The sequence below is a fragment of the Camelus dromedarius genome, chromosome 11, assembly GCF_036321535.1.
Source record: "Camelus dromedarius isolate mCamDro1 chromosome 11, mCamDro1.pat, whole genome shotgun sequence".
In the NCBI taxonomy this organism is placed as follows: domain Eukaryota; kingdom Metazoa; phylum Chordata; class Mammalia; order Artiodactyla; family Camelidae; genus Camelus; species Camelus dromedarius.
The window spans coordinates 52,984,108-53,004,586 of NC_087446.1; the positions used below are offsets into that span (position 1 = coordinate 52,984,108).

Below are 20,479 nucleotides of genomic sequence, written 5' to 3' on the forward strand. Positions count from 1 at the left end.
GATGGGCAGAGAGAAAGGAATGAGGGAGTCTGGCAAGTGGGGATGGGAGAGAGGAGTACAAAGCAAACAAAGTTGCTGTCTGTTTGGCCAGACAACCTCTCACCCCAGGCCTGGCAGGAGCTGCTTTAGGGGTGTTTATTCTGCTGTTTGGGTTTAGCTTCCTGGATGAATCAGGCGCAGGTCCAGTTTCAGGCTGACATCTACGGATGCTGACGTACTGCTTGTGTCACCTGGTTAAAGTCCAGTCTGGAAGACTGGGCCTGGGACTTCGGGATTAGGAAGCTGGAAGGCAAGATGAGGTTGAGATGAGCTACGTAACTGCCTGCCAGCCCTTGGCCCTCAGAGCCCTTCATCTTACCGCCTCTCCACTAGACACACCCACGAGATGTATGCAGGCAGCTTGAAAAACCCACTGATTATTCAGGAACCAGGACAGCCCAGATAAGGCCTCCTGGGGATCAGGGATTGAAGTCAGACTGACCTTGGGCAAAAGTGAGACACTCCAGGGTCCATGCTTAGGTCCCTTCACCTTGTCAAGTCCAGCACCTCTGGAGCAAGGCCTGGGTCCTGTTCCACCTGAGCTTTACTCTACTTTGCCATCATTGTTGCCCCACCCAGGGGTATTTTCCCCATTTATAAAGGATATTTAAGGGGGAGGGTAGAACTCAGTGGTAGAGCACGTGCTGAGCATGTACAAGGTCCTGGGTTTAATCCCCAATACCTCCATTACAAATAAATAAATAAATCTAATTACATCCTCCACCAAAAAATAAAACAAAACGAACAAAAAGGATATTTAAAGATCTTCCCCGGACTCAAAGGGACAGATCTCTAAAGGTAAGATTTCCAATGCCCTCTATAGACAGTAGAATGGAGGATATTTTGAGCCTGGCCAATGTGCCTCCTATCAAAGCCTGTGGCATCCAAGTCCAAGTTGCTTGGCTGAGGGCTCTGAGGCTAAGTTCGGCACTGTCCTCTAAGGCCATCTCCTAAGGTTCCCCTTCCAGGGATCAGGAATCACCTCAGGGAGCCTCCAGGGTAGACAGACAGTTATCCAGGTGCTACATCTGGCTGGTTACCCTCCTCTCTCAGGCAGGCTCTCTGGAAGTTTCTTTCCCCTATCTTTTCCCAGGCCTCATCCTCAGCCCTCAGATAGTGTTCTGTCTATAGAATTTGTCCTCTCCTTGCCCTTTTTCAGCAGCCTGACAGCCCCTCTGAGCTGCCCATAAGTATGGTTTGGGAGAGTTACAGGAACAGCTGTAAGATCTTTCCCTCCTGTCTCCCACCTTCAGTCTCATCTGAATTCAGTTCTGGAGGCATCAGTGGGGTTCCCATACATTCTCTTATCCCTTAACTGGGTTCCCTCCGGTGGCAGCCCTAAAGGCTTTAGCCCTCTCTCCCCTATGTTCTTTATCAGCCTCCCCTTACACACACACCCCCATCCCAAGCCACTCCAAATAAATGTTTAAATAAGTAAAATGTGTTCTTGTTATGCAAACAGCTTCCTCTGGCTTCTTACAAGATTGCCATTTCTAGAGCTCCACTGAGATAGAAATTCTGGAAACTGTATTAACACTGGTTCTTCCCTGAGTGGCTCTTTTTCAGGAGAGAGCAGCAGAAAGCCCAAGCTGTGAGGCAGAGCAACCCCCATCAAGGCTGATTCGCAAGCTGTTTCTCTGACATATTTTGTGGGTTACATGTTTATGAGTTGTGGTGGGAAAAGTGGTGTGTGTGTGTGTGTGTGTGTGTGTGTGTAAAGGCAGCATAGCAACATGAAAGGAGGATGCAGCCAAAATTCAGTAGGCCTGGGTGCTAGGCCAGCTCTGCCCTTAAGAAGCTGTGTGTGTTTAGGTAAACTTCTCTCTCTGGGCCCCTGTTTCCTTGAACGTAATGTGAGGGGTTTGGACTAAAGAAGGGGGTTTAGCTTTTCTTCTTCATTAGCAGTTAGACTTCCTCCCCCGTTTGTTTAAACCTCTTCCCAGTGTCTTTATTTAAAACTCCATAGCCAGAGTACAAAATTTACAAGATTGTTCTTTTATCAAGACCAGAAAAGTTTAAAACAAGGTTATACTCGAAAACATTCTCCTAAGGTGGGAGAAGCTAGTCATAAACGACCACATATTATATGGTTTTATTTGTATGAAATTTCCAGAGCAAATCCAAAGAAACAGAAAGTAGCTCAGTGGTTGCCTAGGGCTGTAAGGCCTAGGGGGATAGAGACTGACTGCTAATGTTTATGGAGTTTCTTTTTGGGGTGGTGAAACTCTTCTAAATTTTATTGTGGTGATGGTTGTACAATTCTGTGAATATACTAAAAACCACTGAATTGTGCAGTATAAGCTGGTGAATTATCTGGTATGTGAATTATATCTTGATAAAGCTGTTACTTCAAAAAATAAGTTTATTATTCCCATTCTTCTTTATACAATCTCCTTTAACTTGTTTTTTTGAAAAGCTTTTGTGTGGAAATGTTCAAACATTTTAAAAAGTAGAAAGAATAATACAATAAACCCATGTGTAACCATCAACCCAGTTTCAACAATTCTCAACACAATCTTGCCTCATCTATACCCCCACCCACTTCTCCCCACTAAACCTCCTTACTGGATGATTTTAAAACAAATTGTAAACATCATATCATTTAATCCATAGAGATTGCAGTACTCATATGTAAAATAAAAGAATTCTCTTTAAAAAAATAATACAAATGAACTTATTTCCAAAACAGAAACAGACTCACAGAAATAGAAAACAAACTTATGGTTACCAGGGGGGAAGAGGGTGGGAAGGGATAAACTACTGGGAGTTCGAGATTTGCAGGTACTAACTACTATATATAAAATAGATACATAGCAAGTTTCTACTCTATAGCACAGGGAACTATATTCAATATCTTGTAGTAACCTATAATGAAAAAGAATATGAAAACGAATATATGTATGTATATGTATGGCTGAACTGTTATGCTGTACACCAGAAATTGACACAACATTGTAACCTGACTATATTTCAATAAAAAGAAAAGAAAGGAAACCAGGTTCTGCAGTGTCTTCCATATTCTGGATTTTGCTGATTGCATCGCCATGGTGTTGTTAACATGCAGTAAAGCCCTTTACAAATTAAATCTTATGCAGAATTCCAAAACACAAAAAAAAGATGAAAAATAAAACTGCTCTGGTTGAATCAGAATAAAGGACTTGAGGTGGGGGCTCACTCAGCATCCTCTCCCCTCCTGGGGTACCTCTAAGGAACAAACTCCAGGGAACACAGTCTGAAATCCACTAGCCTGGATAGTGTGTGTGTGTGCGCGCGCGCTTGTGTGTGTGTGTGTGTGTGTGTGTGTACCACATGTTCAAAGCTCAGCGCTGCCCTATCTTTTTCTGGCTCTGATTACTTTGATAAGGTCTTTATCTGGGACAGTGACATAATACACAAAGGTGTTCAGCATGATAGCAAATTCAAATTCACTCTGACTCTTACCGAGGGTGCACAAACCCAGTACTTTCTCTGCCCTAGGGATCCTTACAAAGAGCTGCCGGGCACCCTGCCACCTGCGTCCCCCAGGACTGTGGCAGGGCAGGGCCCAGTCTCCCCATCCCCGAATGTGACTCAGGTGCTCCACTTCTCAGTTCTAAACCCCAGCTTCTCATGATCTCAGGGATCTCTCATCGCTGGCCTTGGGAATACCTGACCTTTTGACTGGGCTTTTTAGCTGGAGAAGACACTAGAATGCTAACCAGGTTTTTAAGACTCAGTCCCTGTCTTCAGGGGGTTTCTAGCTATGAGAGGAGGTAAAGCCAGAGCCCCTTGGGTAATTAAATCAAGTGCAGTAGGAGTGCTAAGGAGAGAGGGGTCAGATCTGGTTAGGTGACCTTGGAAGACTTATGGAAGAGGGTGGTTTCACCTGGACCTCAATTCTGATACAAGACTGGGGAGGGCAGAGGACGGCTGAAGGAAAACGCTAAGTACATCCAAGGACTGGAGAATAAATCCAACCAGCTGGACCAGATGAGTCGGCAGGGTGGGGCAGTTTGCCTGAGAACATAATTAGGAAAGGAAATCTGAGACTAAAATATCATAAAATACACCTAAAATCCAAAATATAGGAGTTCGTAGTTTAAAACAATACGTACAAGTATTCCTGTATGTTGTTCTTGAGTGTCAGTCCCCTTCAGCCAAAGACCACCAGCAAACAGTTGTAGCTGAATGAAACTGGGATTGTGGACTCATTTCAGCAAAGAGAACAGTCCACGTCATGGCAGAACTGTGGGGCATCCAGGAAAAGGACTTAGGGTTTGGACTTAGATTCTCTGATTTGGGGAGAGGTCACAGAAGCTCTGGGTTAGAGGCAGTCAGGAAGCTGGAGGATTCAACAGTCAGGTGCCTCAATCACTCTTACCTAGAAGGTGGGAAGAATGAAACAGGGCAGACGCTGCAATGGGTAGAGAAGCAGCAGCCACTCACGTTAGCTAGGCTAGGGGGATGTTTCTTCATTTTGTGGTTTGGGTAATATTTTCATCTTCATATCTGGATGTGACTGCAGAGAGGATGTGACTCTCCCAGAGTGAGTCTCCTTGATGTTGGTATTCTGTGAAATTGTTTATGTCCCATAGCAGAAAACCAAAGCCCAGCTCTGAAGGTCAGGCCCACTCCTGGGGCTTTTGTCCTTCCAGTGCTCTTCGGCTCCTCTTCCTGGGAGCGGGCTGTGGTTATGTGAGAGATCGGAAGGAGAAACAAAAGGAAAGAGGAAAATGTTCCAGGAAAACTTTTTGGAGGAAGTAGCACTGAGCTATGCAGTAAAACAAGAATAGGGTGCTGAGAGGTGGGCCAGGGTGTAAGGGATGTTCTTGGGGAATGGGGTGGTGTGGAAGCAAGAGATGGAGGTGTAGGAAGAGGACCAGTGAATGTGTGTGTATTCGTGTGTGTAAAGGCGTGTAGAAGAGGAGGAAGACCAAAAAAATAGAAAAAAAGAAAAAGAAAGAAAGAAAAGAAAAAGGCTACCTGAGCTAGACTGAAAATTAGGAGGAAAAAGATGTCTGAGGATGGGGCAGGAGGGGAAACAGGGATGCAGTAAAGGCAGTGGCCCTGAAGAAGCCTGCATTCTGTCTGGATCAGGCAGAGTTGGGGGGTGGACGTGGGGACTAGAGGAGCAGAATGTACCCAGTGGGAGTTCAGCAGCAGCCATACATGGAACAGGCCACACAGAGCCCAGGACACTGGTGAGACCACAACATGGAGGCTTCCTGCCTTCTCTTGCCACCACCAGGGCTTGGTTAAGATCAAGGTGGCCACTGCTGGGTGACTGGTAGGGAGCTCTCATGCTCGGGGGAATTCTCAGGGAAGAGAGGACCTTCAGGAACGTGGGAATGAGCTGGGAAATGATGTGAACCCTGAGCCAGACCTACCCCTTCTCCAGTTTCCCAGATCCAGCCACTTCCTCATCCTCCCGCATGACAACTCCGGCACCTTCCTCTACCCTCTCTGGTCCTCCTGCTCACCTTCCTTATAGCCTCCCTGGGGATCTCTGTGCTTTCACCCTCCTGGACCCCTCCAGGAAGTCCTCCTTGATCTGGCAAAGATGGACAGAAGTATAAGTCTCCCCTGCCTGCCCTAAATTTCTTGCCTGCAAAAGTGAAGCAAATCTGTTTTGGTGGGAAAATGACTGAGGAGACTTGATTTCTCTATTTCTAAATGGCTAGATTAAAATTAAAACCAAGAAACGACCCAGATCGTGTCCATCCTCGGCTTAAGTCTTCCTATGGGGTCAGGTCCACTTTGAGTAAAATCCAATTTCTTTCCAAGCCATACCTGACCTGCCTTGCCCCCTGTGGCCCTGGTCTCCTGCCTTCTTCCCCTCTCCCGCTGTGCTCCAGCCATGCTGAACGTTTCAGTCCTCCCGTCATGGCTTTCAGACTTTTCTGCCCACAAGTCTTAGTCAGAAATATATGTTACACCACAACCCAAAACATACACACTCACACGTTATATATATATAAATATATATATATAACATACACATTCATACTGAAATTACTGTTTCCTAAATCATTACCTTTACTAAGTACAATGTACTCTGGTTCTACTCCAGGTCTTCTCGCTGCTTTCCCTCTGCCAGGAATGCCCTTCTTGCTTGTCCTGACTGGCACCTTTCATCCCTTAGATCTCAGGGTTTGGTGTCTTCTGTCTGGAGAGGTCACCTTGACGGAAACAGCAACTTGATTGTTCTTTTTAACATTCTCTGGTATTTGTCACTATAATATTTTCTGCCTAATGTTTTTGTTTACCTATCTTTTTGTTGATTGTCGTTCTCCCCCATGTTGATAAGGTAGACTTTGTGGGGACTTTCTGGTACTGACAACTGCCATATCCCCAGTGCCTAGAACGGTGCCCAGAACACAGCACGAGCTCAGTGAATGCTGAAAGACAGAAGGAACGACCCTGATCCAAACTCTCTCTCTCTTTGGTCCCCAGCATTCTCCTCTACAAAACGTGGGGCTGGACTTGTTCTTGGAGCACCCTTCTGGCTTACCTACAGCCCAGTTTTCCAGGACACGCCAGAGGATGTGCTCCAGATAACCAACTCTGGCAGTGGGTGGGACAGAGAGGGTCAGGCAGTCACCTGTTCACCTGCAATCCTGTCTACCCACTGAGGACAGTTACTGAGACAGGACCTAGATTCCTGGTTGCTGAAGGCCAAAGGTATAAACCCAGGCACAGAGCAAAAATGGAAAGCCAGCCAGGCGCAATGAGAACAACCACGGTGCTGTGCTTCCTACATGCTGTGCTCTACCTGCGTTGTCTCACTCAGTCCTCAGTCCTCTGAAGAGGTGGTGCAGAACTTCACTCATTCCTGCCCAGGAGTCAGCCCCACTAGGTTCAAAACCTGACTCGACACATTCAGAGGCAGCACAGGTGGAGAGCCCCAGCTCAAGCCACGTGGCCCAGGTTTGAATCCTGGCTCGAGCAGTTACTAGTGATGTGACCCTGGGTAAATTACTCAGTCTTTCTCTGAGCTTTCTGGTGTCTCAAATGGCGACGCTGGTAATTGCATTACCTCATCTTCTTTCCAGCACTTCCTGGGGACTGGGAATCTTAAGCAAACTGGGAGTCTCCACTGGGCTTGCCAGCTCATCTGACCCCCTGGGGCTCCTGGCGTCTGGCCACAGCAGGCAGATTGAAAGCCTTGGCTCTGCTCTCAACAGGCTGAGGTCTGCGTCCAGGGCCCAGCACTCTCTACCTTGTGACCTTAGACAAACTCTCTGAACTTCAGTTTTCTTTGCAAAGACTTTGGATTTCCTGAGCCAGCATTTCATCCACAGCTGGGACATTTTTCTGATCACCAGCCATGGTCTCTCTAACCCCAACACTTCCTCTCCCCTGATGGGGAGAAAAGAGAATTTGATTCAGAGAGCCCCGACGTCTGTTATTATTAAAAGCCTTGCCTCCCCTCTTCCAGTTTTCTCCAGATTGAATAATCCAAGTCCCTTTCTCTCGCCTTCACAAATCTAATTCTCAGCCTTCCCACATCTCTCCTTTGCCACCTCCCTCTGTCACCTCTGTCTTCAGATGCTGGTGATGCCCAGTCCAGCTCCAGAATTCTGACTGGGGTGTGGATGGAGTTGAAGGAAATAGGGCTGAGAAATAGCCCTGCATCCTGGAGGACCCTCCGGCCCAGTGAATAACAGCTCCATTATATAGGCCTTTGCCACCTGCGAGGCACTGCGATTAGGGCTTTCCTCACATTATTTCACTTCAACTTCCCTACAACCCTATTAGGTAAATGCTATTTTACTGATGATGAAGCCTAAATGTAAGTGGTGGGGTGCAGTTTCCTAAGTTCATCTGACTCCCCAGCTCCTTTTTTGAATCACGGTGCTATCACCTGTGGCAACAGGTGGGACAAGCCAAGCACTGCAGAAACAGAACTGCCTCTTCTGAAGGGAGGGGAAAACGCCACCATTGGGGGAAGTTCCCAGAAGGAAAACAAGACAAAAGTATTAAAAGGATGAAAGACCCAGAGACACATACAGTTCAGAATTGTGTTCAGTCTACATTTGTCGCTGCTGAGGGGATGGGAAAGGCAGAGTGACGAGAGAAGGGTGGGCTAAACTGGGAATTTTCAACAAAAGGTAAGGATGGGTGGGGGGCAAAGTTGACAGACAGTCATGGAAAGAAATGCCCCCACCCGCGTGCCTGTGAAGAACCAAAAGATCAGGAAGGTGCTAGTGTGTGAACTGTTTATTTTTCCCAAGTCTAAAAATACAGTGAAAAGGAAAAACACACACACATACAAACAAACCTAACCAGAAATGGGAAAAAGCGATCACGGCAACGGCTGAGAAATTGGAGTCAGGAATTTCAGGAACTAGGATAACTCGGTGACCGACCGGAGGGAGCTTGGAAATTCCACCTCATGACGAGGCTCTTGGCAGCTGCCAGCTTCCGATCAGAGTCTGGTGCACTTTCCAGCAGCCTGGGGTGGAGCCAGAGGGAAAGAGGGCGGAGGAGGTGAATGCCTCCTACTGAGAGAGTCAGCTGGTCACCTTGAGGGACTGTGTGTGAGAAATGAATAAGAGGCAGGGCCTCCAGTTAGCACCCCCCTCGTAGTAATAATAACTGTGACAACAATAACCCCTTACCAAGTGCCCTCCAGATACCAACAATCTTGTAAAGTAAGAATTATGATCTCCATTTTACAGATGAGTACTCAGAGGCACAGAGAGGTTAAGTAATTTGCCTAAAGTCTCACAGCAGGCAAATGGCAGATCTAGGGACCTTTTGGAGATCACCTTTGTGGGTCTGATGAAAAGTTATGTACCTGATACCCAGGGGTAAAGCTTATAATGAAGTTATATACAAAATTTTATGTTCAATTTCAGAGTGTTTGAGGAGCCCCTAATCCCATTCTTGGTAAAGCATTTGGATAGTAAGGCTAGTGTTGAATTATCTCCCACCCCACCTCATCTCCAACCCGATAGCCCAGTAAACAAAGCAGAGTATATGGGGGAGGGGGTGGCTTACAGCAATTGCCTGTCCCCCATGACCCATCCCCTGCTATTCTGGGACTTGGGGTTTGCCCTGACTGGTTTGAGGTCTCCCCAGCCTGCTCTGGTGTGAGGTGGGGATAGGGCTGGCGGTGGGAGGGGGTGGGCTGGGAAAGCTATAATGGGTTCTGTGGAGAAGCCGGAGTGGTGTTTTATATGAGGACAATGCTTTTCCCTCACCCCCTCAGGGTATCCTTTTCGGGTAGAGATTCGGAACTGCCCGGACTAGAAAAGATGAAGGCCTCCTCCCTTAATTAAATGCCCAGGGGTTGCTATGGAAACCAGAGCTTCCAAATCCTGGCCAGACAATGGGGAGAGGAGCTGCCTCCAGCCTAGACCAGTGTAGCTTCAGGGAACAGGAATGGGGGCCAGAGGGTGAGAAAAGAGGGTGCCAACTAAGGAGTCCAGCTTCCCCTCTCCCTGGAACTGTGGGAAGGGGCCTCTCAGAACCAAGGGGTCTGCCTGAGACAGGGGGGCAATGCTCCTGGAAAGGGGTAGGGAGTGGGGGCGGGTAGCTGGAGCCAGGCACTGCCCAGAACTGAACACCTCCTTTGTTCCCAGAGGAGAAAGCCAGCCAAGTTGGTAAACAAAGGGAAGAGGCCAGAGGGCAGCAGCTGAGTGATAAGGCCGGGGCGCAAAGGGCTGAGTAATGGACCCTGAGAGACTAGGGAATCTCCTGAGTCCCACTGACAGGTAGAATATTGTCCTACAGCCACCCAGGACCCACGCAGACACACCCCTCTACAGAAACAGTTCGTACTGAAGCAGCCGTCTTTGGGGACACTCAGGCCCTCAATACCTTTGTCCCCCTAATTCCATTCTGGAGCGCCCCCCGCCCCCAGCTTTGGAATATCTCTTTAGGGAAGACAGTGGACAGTCCTCTCTGTAGTCAGCTCGGCCGGCATGCAGGAGAGCTGCATCTCGGGGTCAGGGACTTCCGTGGGTCATGGATCTTGCAACCTCACATGGAGGGAAAAGACCCATATTTTGAAAACATTACCATACCTACCATTCAACAGTACTCATGTGCCAGGTGACTCTGTGAGGAGAAATGATCATCTTGGTCTCCTAGAGAGAGGAAGCAGAGGGGAAGTTAGGTAGAGCCAGCGGGCCTTCCAGTCAATAAGTGGCAAAGCTAGGATTTGAACCCAGGTTCATCTGGCTATGTTACGGAAACGACAGGCCAGCCAAAAAACAAACACCACTCGGAGGGTTGGAGTACTCAGATTTATTACGCCGGCGGGCTCAGAGGGGCTTCTCCTCCAAAGCTCTGAGCACCTCCAAGACATGCGCATGAGGTTTTATAGGGTTAATTACAAGTATGGGGCTATTAGCCAATAAGGTTCAAACAACAAAAAACAAAAAATCAGTACACTAAAGCTTATCAATTCAGAACAAATCACGTTACTAACACTTGTTAAGCTTAGATTTACAAGTTAGCTTGTTAGCCCAGTAAACTGACACTAAACTTCAGATTTACGAGTTAGCCCGGCAAAACTTGTATCAGTAAACTGACACTTATCACACTTAGATTTGTGACTTAGCTCGTTAGCCCATCTGGGCTTTTCCTTCACAGCTCTAAAGCCCATGTGCCTTCCCACTTTCCCCGCCTTTGCTTCAAAAACCTCTTGGAAACTTTTCTGAACAAGCCCACTCTGTTCTCGTCCCTTCACTCTCCCACTCGGTGTTACCTAAATACTTCTTTAGGAGCAGTTCCCAATTTGTAAGCCAGTTATCTAAAGGGTTTATATATAACTTGGTTGTTTGGAACTAAAACACATTTTTTTTTTCCCAGAGAAAATGTATTAAAAGGGTCCAGAAAGGCCACTTGACCCAGAATGCAGCTGACAATGGTACATCTGGTTCAGGACTAGCCTGGGGCCCCAGCCATCATTAATAATATTGTTTCCTGGAGAAACACATCCCCAGTTACACTGGAGAGAAAGAAACAGCTTTCTTTTCTCACTTCCTCCTCCTCCTCCTCCATCATCCTGCCGGACCTGTATCTAGTTACAGGAGTGGCTGAGGGTGAGGGGGTAATAATTCCTAAATCAGGCTACATTCTGAGTGCTGACCAAAGGGAGTGTTTCTTGAGAAAGGGGCCCAGGGTGGAGACGAGTTGAGAAACCAAGCCTTCCACAACTGAGAGAACTGTCTGGGCAGCACAGAGAAGGCTTGAGGGTGGTGGGGGCAAGCAGGATAGCTGTCTGCAACTGTTCAACAGACTGTCTTGATTGCATATAGCTCCAGAGAGCCAAACGAGGGCCAAGAAGTAAGAGGGAGTCAGATTTTTCTTCGAAGAGGACGAAATTTCTAACTATGAAATTTCTTCAAAAGTGGATTCGGCCTTGTGGTGAAGTAGTGAGTTCTCTGACACTAGGAGTAATTGAGGAGGAAGGAGATGACTGCCTACTGGGCATATGGTAGAGGGAAAGAGGCACTGGACCAGTAGACCTCTGAAAGCCCTCTAAATTCATTTATTAAAATGTAATGAAGTATCTGTAAGTGCTTAGCATAACGCCAGGAGCAAGGTTTAGAGTGGAGAATAGGATGGGGCCCTCGGCCTCAGGGAGCCCATGGTCTAATGGGAGAGTCAAACATTAAATGAATAAACACAACTGGATCTATAATTTCAAGTTATGAGTTATAAAGGAAAATAATAGGCTGCTACTATGAGAGAACAATGGAAGGGATCTAATTCAGAGATTGGATCCCAAAGGGCCTCTCTGAAGACCCCACAGTGAGGCTCAGATCTGAAGAATGAGTGGGTGTCAGCCTGCGGAAAGGTAAGGGGTGTGTGTCTGTGTGCCGGGGGTGGGTGTTTCAGGGCAGAGGCAACAGCAAAATAAGAAGACCTTGGGGCAGGAAAGAACATCGTGAGTGAGGGAGAGTGGCAAGAAATGACAATGACAAGGAAGGGGCTGGAGCTCAGGGGCCACATAGGAGGTGCCACTTTACCAGCCCCCTGACCTCCCCTTAGCTAGCTGCCCCTCTCCATCCTGGACCCTAAGTCTTAGTTTCTGGCAGCTGCCCATGGTTGCAAGGCCCCACCATTACCCATGGCTCTTCCCACTGCCCTGGGACCTCCCACATAGCCTGCCTCCCTGTACTGTATCAGTGTCCTAGGAGGTGGAATGATAGAATTCTCACCTGTCTTATGCGGGAGGCCCAGGTACAACTCTTAGCCCTTTCAACGCCCTCCTTTCAGAGGTAGCATAGTTTAGTGGCTAAGAGCACAGACTCTGGAGCCAGCCTGCCTAGGTTCAGATGGCACCTCTGTCACTTGCTGTTTGATCTTGTCAAGTTACTTAACTGCTCTGTGCCTCATTTTCCCCATGTATAAAATGACACCGATGATCATGCCTATCTCCTAGGAGTGTTAAGAATTAGAATTTACTAAGTGTTTAGGACAGTGCCTAGCATGTAGTAAGGACTATATGAATGTTTGCAAAATAAAATAAATCACTGGCAATACCTCATTGCAACATCTGCTTCCCTGTCTCTTTCCAGACCCACCCCTAAGCCTACAGTGGGGAGCCAGGGCCAAGCCTACTGCTCTCTCTCTTCACCTGCTTTTCTAGCCAAGGCTGTTTCTGGCCACAACTCGGGTACTTAAAAAAGTTGGCAGAGCTGAACTCATGCCAGCCCAGACGTCATAACCCCGAGAATAGCAGATGTTCCTGATGGTAGGCTTCAGTCAACCCAAGGTGCCCTCGTGACTTCTTCTTTTGTCCCCCAGCTGTTTTCAGAGGCTGAAGGAATTCTGGACACACTGAATGTACCACTGAGCCTCGTTTCCTGGGCCCTGGGCCTGATCCCCAAGACTGGGGTTGAAGCTCCGTCCACATGCTCCCACATCTCCCTCTGCTCACTCCCAGTGTCAATTTACACATCTGCAGCATAGCCACCGGCTTTCCTATCTCTGTCCTTGAGGGGAGCAGCTGTCTCCCTGTTTTTTGTTGCATCCCAGGGCCTACATATGGCCCTTACCCTCCAGCCCCATTTCTCATGACTCCTCCGCCTGGCATCTCTGAGCCAGCCACACAGGCCTGCTGTCAGCCTCTCAGGTTTGCTGTTCTCTCTCCTCGGGGCCTTTCCATATGCTCTCTCCCTGCCCCAAGTGGTCTTATTGACCAGCTCCTGCTCCTTTTTCGGCTCTCAGTTTACCTGTCACTTCCTCCAGGAAGCCTTCCATAAGAGCCCTGGTCTAGGTCCTGGTGGGTCTCCCCGCACCTGAATTTCCCGACTGTATTTTAAGTATTTCTTCACTTATCTGTGTTGATGAAAATAATCAATAAACAATCTTTATAGGAATAGAAAAGAGTTTTATTTGAGCCAAACTGAGGACTATAGCCTGGAAGACAGCTTCTCAGATAACTCTGAGGAACTGCTCTGGGGAAGTATGGTTTTCAGCACCGTTTTATGTCTTGTCAGAACAAAGAACATCAAACAAGTCAGGGATATGTTCCTTCAAGTTTTCCAAAAAAAGAAGAAGAAAAGATCAGCACATACACAGTAAGTCAGTACGGCCTTGGCACCTGGGAAGGGAGTCTTATCAAAGGAGAACCAGCATTGGCATCCCACGAAAGGAGGCATTTCATCTTTATTTTTAACACAGACATTCTTTACTTCTGGTCAGAGTGCCCTTTTCTTTCATAATTAAAGCAGATGTGCATTGTAAAGGCCCCAAACAGGCTGTTCTAGTTAGCATAAAATTCAAGCTAACTCATGTATAAGCCAGAATGACCTCCCCATACTTCAATATGTGAAAATTCCTTTTGTCTTCTGTGTCTCCCACCAGCCCATCAAGCTCAGAAAGGGTGGGGACCATGTTTATCTAATTTGTATCATACCCTCAGTGCCCAGCACAGGGCCCATAATAGACCAGGAGTTTAAGACTTGGGGTCTACAGAGGAGCCCCCAGGAGTTCAGGAGGGTCCCAAAATCATACAAAAATGTTTGTAGATTTGTAGTGCATTCTTTCTAGGAGAGGGTCTCTTTTTTTTAATCATAATCTCGAGGGGTATGCAATGCCTCCCCCCAGCCAAAAAAAGGTTAAGAACCACTGTGTAGGCATTCCGTAAACACTCACTTCTGACTGGATGCATCCATCTGTGAATATAATTGTTGATACTCAATAAACAGTTACTGAATGGATGACTAAGCCACTCCTCAGGGTTAGGGCATTTTTAATGTTTTCAACCTATCAAGAAAAACCTCAGAAGAAACCTTTGTCGGTAAATTTAAGGTGCCCTGACTCTGTGGCCCTAAATACCCCTCTCTCCAGTGGGGCTCATAGCCTAAGACCAAAGTTTCACATGCTCACAACCCCTGCCAGAACCCCTCCCCTGTCCCGAAATCCACCTACTGCGCCTTTGCAGCCTGTCAGCTGAAAATAATCCTGGTGAGAACAGGGGTAGCAGGAGCAGAGGAAGGATTCCTACAGGAGCTCTGACGGAGGGAGACTCTGCCCCCTGCTGGCCGCGCGGCTCCCCTTCAGCGACCCGGCCAGGGCTCAAAGAATGAGGTCAGAGCGGGGAAGAGGAGAGTGAGGCGAGGCAGAGGGGCTAGGGGAGGGGGCTACCCCCCAACTGGGTAGACTTTCCCAACGAGATTAGGCTTTGTCTTCGAACAAGTCAGGGGCGGTAGCTTCTGTTTTGAAGCCTCCACCGCTTCCCTTCCCAGGGCTCCTACGGTCTACTCCCAAATTAGGAGTTTGGGGAGGGCAGGGGGTTTGTTGGGGGTGGAAGTCCTTCTGGAGCTCAAGGGAGGTCCAGTCACTTAAACTTGGCTTTCTCATCGATCTCTTTTCCTGGAGCCTGGCTACTGCCGACACCTTTGGATCCTGAGCCAATTCTCTGCATCGCCTACACTTGGCTTGTGGTGTACCAGCCTCCCCACATCACCATGGAAACAAGAGCCTCTGCATCCATCCCAGAACTGATTTGTGAAGCTATGAGAAGAATCTGAATTTCAGGGTGGGGTGCATAAGAAGGGCAAAGAGAAAACGTTCACAGAAAATTATGGAGAGAGGGAGACAGACGTCAGGGTGGAGGAGGGATTGCTTTATAAGCGATACTGGAGTAACTCCTACCCTGTCAAGCTTCGTTGAGAGACCATAAAAGCAGTCTTCTCAAGGGCTATTGGTAAGTCCAAACTGAGCAGCTCCTCTCCACAAGCTGTCCTTTGTAGCCGTATAACCTTGAGTGAGTTACTCAATCCCTCTAAGCATTGCTTTTCTCATCTCTAAAATAAAAATAAGAGCAGCACTTACTTCAGAGGGTAATTGTAAGAATCCAATGAGGTAATGCATACACAGCCCTTAATATAGAGCTTAGCACACAGTGAGTGCTCAAAAATGTATTGTTGCACACACTTATGTTTCTATATTTAGTATGTGTCTCCTTAGCTAAATCGCCAGCTCTTCAATAATACTTGAATACTTTACGATTTCCAAAGTGCTTTTACACACATTCTCTCATTTGTCCCACCCTAGTCCTGAAAAATAGAGGAGATTATGCTCCCTACTTGGTAGACAAAGATGCAGATTCAGAATGTAAACTTGCTCAAAATCTCAGCTCTAACCTCGTGCTAAAACAGAGTTATGTAGAGCCTGGGTTCATTGCCCTCTTCACTCATCTCCTTTCTGTATCCCTGCACAGTGCCACAGACAATCAGTGCCTTGTTGTTTGCTGACATTGATCCTGGAGCTGGAGTCTCTGAGAAAAGCTAATCCTGAAGTGTGGGCATTGGGTTTGACCATGAAGGAAGCAGAAAACTTTTTTTGATTAGGTTTATTTATTTATTTCTTTAATGGAGGTGCTGGGAAGTGAACCCAGGACCTCATGCATGCTAGGCATGCACTTCTACCACTGAGCTATATACCCTCTCCCCCTAGAAAACTCTTAACTGAGTCTATAATTTAAAACATTGCCACAAAAAGGGAGGGACTGCTAACGGTTTGGGGTTTCTTTTTGGAGTGGCGGAAGTATTCTAAAATTGATTGTGGTGATGGTTGCACAACTCTGTGAATGTACTAAACACCATTGAACTGTACATTTTAAGTGGATGAATGTATGGTATGTGAATTATATCTCAATAAAGTTCTCATTTTAAAAAGTCCCACAAATCAAATGCTAGGCTCAGATATGGCACCAGTGAATTCTACCAAACATTTAAGGATGAAATAAAGCCAGCTAGACAAAAATTCTTCTAAATAATAGAAAGAAAAACTCTTCCCAATTCATTCTATTAGGCAAGCATAACCTTGACACCAAACCTTATAAAAACATTATAAAAAAGGGAAATTAAAGTCATGATCACAAATGCAAATTTCTAAGCAAGATAGAAACAAGTAACATTAAGCTGTATATAAAAAGGATAATATATTATGACTATGTTCACCTTATTCCAAAAATGGCAAGGAATTTTAACATTTGAAAATCAATGTAATTTACTATATGAACTCAACATACAAGAAAAATTGAATGGTTTTGTCCACATACATGGACACTTGATTTATGACAAAGGGGGCAGTGCAGAGCGATAAACGCAGGAAAGTGTTTGGTAAAATTCAACATCCATTTATGACTTAAAATAATCAAACCTAATTAACTAAGGAATAAATGAAAACTTTCTTAATTTGATAAAGAATAACTTTGAAATCCCTAGAAGCAAATATCATACTTAGTGGTGAAATGTTGAAAGCTTTCCCTTTGAGATCCAAAAAAAATGTCCCCTATCGTTTTTTTAATTAAAAAAAAATTTTTACACCTTTATTGTGGTATGATTCTTGTACAGTAAACTACACATGTTTCAGATGTACAATTTGATGAATTTTGATAGATGTATACACCAATGAAACCACCATCACAATCAAGATAGCTAACATTTCAAAAAAAAAAAAAAGATAGCTAACATTTCCATCACTTCCCAGAAGGTGCAAATTTTGAATTCTCAGTTTATCCCTTCCTATGCCCTTTGCCCCGTGGTAACCATAAATTTATTCTCCATGTCTGTAAGTCTGTTTCTGTTTTGTAGATAAGTTCATTTGTGACCTTTTTTTTTAGATATAAGTGATATCATATGGTATTTTTCTTTTTCTTTCTGACTTACTTCATTTAGAATGACGATCTCCAGGTCCATGCATATTGCTGCAAAGGGCATTATTTTATTTTTTATGGCTGAGTAGTATTCCTTGTATATATACCACATTTTCTTTATCCAGTCAGCTGTCAATGGACATTTAGGTTGTTTCCATGTCTTGGCTATTGTAAATAGTTCTGCTGTGAACATTGTGGTGCATGTGTCTTTTCAAATTATATTTTCCTCCAGATATATGCCCAGGAGTGGGATTGCTGGATCATATGGTATCCTACCATTTTTCTATTCAGTATTGTTTAACATTATTCTGAAATTTTGAACTAGAATAATGTAATGTGCATGAAAGCAAGAAAAAGGAATAAACAATTTGAGAAAAAGAAGGAATAAATTTGTCAGTATTTACAGATGATACAATTGTGAGATAGAAAATCCTGAGAAATCTACACATAAATTATGAGTTAAGAAATGAGTTTAGCAATATTGCCGAATATAAGATCAATCTTCAAAAATCAATATTTCATGTAAATCAATATATCAGCAACAAACAAAAAAAGTAAGTTTTAAAAGGTACCATTTACATTTGAATTTAAAAAATCAAATATCTAAAAATAATTCTAATGAAATATATTCAGGACCTCTAATAGGGAAATTATATGACAATATTAAGAGAAATTAAAGAAGACCAAAATAGAGGGATATATCATGTCCCAATACCGTAAAGACGGCACTTCTCCCCAAACTTATCTAGAGATTTGCCCCATAAAATCCTAACAAGGAAAAAAAAAGTCCTAACAGGGTTTTTTTAATGGAAACCGACAAGCTGATTTATAAATTTATACAGAAACTCAAAGGGTCAGGAATAACCAAGACTCTTCAAGAAGAATAATATGTGAGTTCTTGGTCCAGCAAATATCAAGACTTATAATAAAGCTATAATAATTAGGACAGTATGGCATTGCTACAGGATATAGAAAGAGGCCAATGGAATAGAATAAGGAAACAAAACAGAAACACACACATATATGGACACTTGATTTATGACAAAGGGGATGTGCAGAGCAGTGAGGAAATGTCTCCAAGGTATATGTAAAATCACAATAGATAAAAATCAACTCCAGGTGAATTATAGGTATAAATGTAAAAGGTAGAACAATAAAGCCTTTAGAAAATAAGATAGGAACCTATCTGCATGACCTTAGGATAGGGAATGACTTCTTAAACAGTATGCAAAACAGAAACAGCAAGCCTAAAGGAAAAGAATGATATATTTGACTATGTTACATTTTTAAAATATTCTGTTGATTAAAAACAAGCAAAACATTAAAAAGATGAAAAGGGAAAGGAAGAATATTATGATTTTTTTTTTTTTTTTTTTTTTTTTGGTGAAAAGGTAAGCCACTGAATTGGGAAAAATACATGCAAGGGAGAAATTAGGTCCTAGGGCTGCAGGGGTCAAGTGGCAGCACTCAACCACCAAAGGCCGGGTGGGAGTGGCTACCATAATGGAGAGCATATTCAAAGCAGAAATCAGACGTCTGACTGACAAAGACCCATTACATAGATTGATGTCGATCATGGTGTTCCTAGAAGTGAACTAGATAGGAAGCCTACTAAATTCTTACTTGATCTGTATAAGCAGAAAAGGTCTAGGTCAGGTGATCAAAATTCTAACTTGAATCATAAAAGCAGAGAGTCATAGCCCCTCAGTCAGTTCCTAGAGTTGAGCCACTTAACAGACCCAGAGCCCTTTGAATGAAGAAGAGTTTGGGTCTTCTTGAGGAAGGACCTCAGTACACTGCCAAAAATTTGGACTGTTCATCTTTCTCCTAGCCTTCCCCAAAAGGACCTATGGCCTTTTACCAGAGTCATTGTGCATTGGGGAAAAGGAAATAGTCAAACTTTTCAGGGACTACAGGACACTGGCTATGAAATGACACTAAACCCAGGAGACCTAAATTTTCACTGTGGTCCACTAGTCACAGTAGGGGCTTCTAGAGATCATAAGATGATCAGTTAGGTCTATCTCACCCTGGGCCAGTGAATCCCTGAACCCATGCTATGGTTGTTTTCCCAATTCTGCAATGCATAATTGGAATACACTCAGCAGATGCCAGAATACCCACATGGGTTCCCTGACCTGTGGGTTGAGGGCTATTATGGTGGGAAAGACCAAGTGGAAGCCACTAGAACTGCCTACTGCCTCTACCTAGGAAAATTGTAAACCAAGAGAAATACCGAATTCCTGGAGAGATTATACAGATTAGTATCATCAAGTTCTTGAAAGGTGCAGGAGTCGTGGTTTCTACCACATCACCATTCAACTCACCTATTTGGCCTGTGCTGAAGACAGATGGATCTTGGAGAATGAGAGCAGATTATTGTAAGTTTAACCAGGTAGTGACTCCAATTGCCAGATGTGGTTTCATTGCTTGACCAGATCAACACATTCCTTGGTGCTTGGTATGTAGCTAGTGAGCTGGCAAGTGTCTTTCTCCATCCTTACCAAAAGCAGTTTGCTTTCAGCTGGCGAAGCCAGCAATACACCTTCCTGGTTCTGTCTCAGTAGTGTATCAACTGTTTAGTTTTATGTCATCATTCAGTTCACAGGGATCTGGATCACCTTTTGCTAGGAAAGGCAGTCTCATGTTCTCAATCTTTCAACCCCCATTCAGCCCCATAAGAATGGACCTTGGGCCTGGAACACTTTCTTACCAAGAAGTAAAGAGCCCATACAGCCTGCGCTGGGCTTATCACCTTGTGTGGGAATATCTCTCTTTGTTTCATGCTTATTGTGTACTCCTTTGTTCTGCTTAAGCAAATGCATCAATAGTCCTCAGGCAAAAAAAAAATCATTGAATTATACACTTGAAAAGGGTGAATTATGATATGCAAAATATGCCTCAATAAAGTTGTTTTAAATGTGAGATATAATGCCTGTGTTGGAGTTCTCCAGAGAAACAGAACATATATATATATATATATATATATTATATATATTATATATATATATATATATATAAAATCTCCATCCATCTGATGTTTGGTCTGAGTCCAAAGACCAGAAAAAACCATTGTCTCAACTCAAGCAGTCAGGCAGGCAGGAGGAGTTTCCTCTTACTCAGCCCTTTTATTCTATTCATCAAGTTGTCTAACATAAATCAGTTTAGAACATTTTCATCAACCCAATATGATCTCTCATGTGCATTTAATATTAATCTCCCCTCCCCACCTCAAGTAATTTGTAGCTTACTTTCCATCTTTACCTTTGCCTTTTCTGGATATTTCATGAAAATGGAACCTTACAATATGTGGTCTCTTATATCTGGCTTCTT

General features: G+C 44.7%; 1 long non-coding RNA gene across 1 annotated transcript; it reads right to left on the reverse strand.

The window, feature by feature from the left end:
* Window positions 1–8,223: 8,223 nt before the first annotated feature.
* On the reverse strand, window positions 8,224–10,114 carry LOC135322478 (uncharacterized). Its single transcript, XR_010383057.1, has 2 exons — window positions 10,054–10,114; window positions 8,224–8,552 (listed from the first exon to the last, which is right to left on the reverse strand). It is a non-coding gene; the product is annotated as an uncharacterized LOC135322478 (long non-coding RNA).
* Between the last annotated feature and the right edge of the window lie 10,365 nt (window positions 10,115–20,479).